General features: G+C 41.0%; 1 long non-coding RNA gene across 2 annotated transcripts in view; it reads left to right on the top strand.

Annotated features, from left to right (window-relative positions):
• The window catches only part of LOC142776154 (uncharacterized), a 32,196-nt gene that overhangs the window by 2,681 nt on the left and 28,074 nt on the right, over positions 1-1,441 (top strand). The gene's annotated exons all lie outside the window — the stretch shown is intronic.

Raw genomic sequence — 1,441 nt, 5'->3', positions numbered from 1 at the left:
GTGAGGATCTTGATACGAAAACTCACTCATATTGTTACCTTGTTAGCTATACGATTTTTTCTCTCTCTCTCTCCACATACACACACACAAACACACACATTCGTTTTTTCTTAGTGTCACTAAAGATTGAGTACCATCTGAACCCATCGATCGAGACATAATTTACAAATCTCTTGCCGGAATTACCATTTTCTATTTTTTTTTATATAAAGGAAAGATACATGCAGAGCTGCCGGGTTTAGTAGCTTGCCACGCTCATAAAATAAGGTTGAGTAGCTTGATGTGAATGTACCCCAGCTTCCCTTGTGTAACAAGCTGCACATATTTTAACCGTGCTATGAGCAGAGCAGGGTAGCAGGAGACAGTGCAGAAAGAAAAGCAGCGCGCAGTACTTTTTCCTATCTATCATTTGTTGCGGACCAATTTCTTGTGTACACAAACAGTCAATTGGGATATATATGAAAGGTGTCTTCGCAGTGACAAAACAGTAAATATTTTCTCACCAGTTCTTAGAGTTCTCGACAACGGCCCAGTAGAAACAGTTGCAACATCTGCTTTGCCAGTCCCTCAGTAAAAAGTCAACTCTGTAAAGTAAGAACCATAAGTTACACTATTAAGTGAAGCTTTTATGCCTCATAAATTGGCATTGTAGGGGTGACCACAATAAATCCTTGTGCCCCTGAGTCTACAGAAATGCGACTGTACACAAAAAGGTTCTCAAGGGTGTACCAGTCACAAGCAGATTTGGAAACATCATATCCAAACAAGTGATGTTTGTCTAGATCATGGGCTTTTCGGAGATTAGAAGTTCTTGAAATGCCAATCGGATCTTTCATCAAGGTGACTGGTCATTCACGTTTCCGCATTTTACTGTTGCCTAGATGCGAATGCACGGCAGTCGTGGCTGCCTGTATTAACCAAGGAGTTGCACTGATAAACGTGTGTGTGGGTGACGGTCCGAATGCCGGCATGCAGGAAGACAATATTTGGAGTATGGCTTCTCGAAACCATGATATTGTGAGGGACGACCTAGTGGATGGCTCCAGACATTTTGACCACTTGGTGTTTTTTAACGTGCACTGCCATCGCGTAGTACATGGGCTTCTAGCATTTCATCTCCATTGCAACATGACCACGGTGGCAGAGATCGAACCCACAACCTTCAAGTTAAGAGTTAGGCGAGAAGAATGTGCAATGCGTTACACAGAAAGAGAAGTATGTCAGGCGCGCCAATGCCAAGCTCTCCTTGCCACCATTTCCTCATTAAGACAAGGGCTCATGAATTTTTTTTTTATTAGCATACCATACGCTAAGAAACCCTAAAAGAAAAAAAAACCTGCATTCTGACATAAAATTTTGCAACTTTAAGGTAGACTTTTAAAAAAGCCAAGATAATCTTTGCCATAAATAACACTCATACATAACATTAGAAAATAAATGA

This window comes from Rhipicephalus microplus, chromosome 2 (assembly GCF_043290135.1).
Source record: "Rhipicephalus microplus isolate Deutch F79 chromosome 2, USDA_Rmic, whole genome shotgun sequence".
Lineage (NCBI taxonomy): Eukaryota > Metazoa > Arthropoda > Arachnida > Ixodida > Ixodidae > Rhipicephalus > Rhipicephalus microplus.
This window is presented reverse-complemented; position numbering and strand designations above follow the sequence as displayed.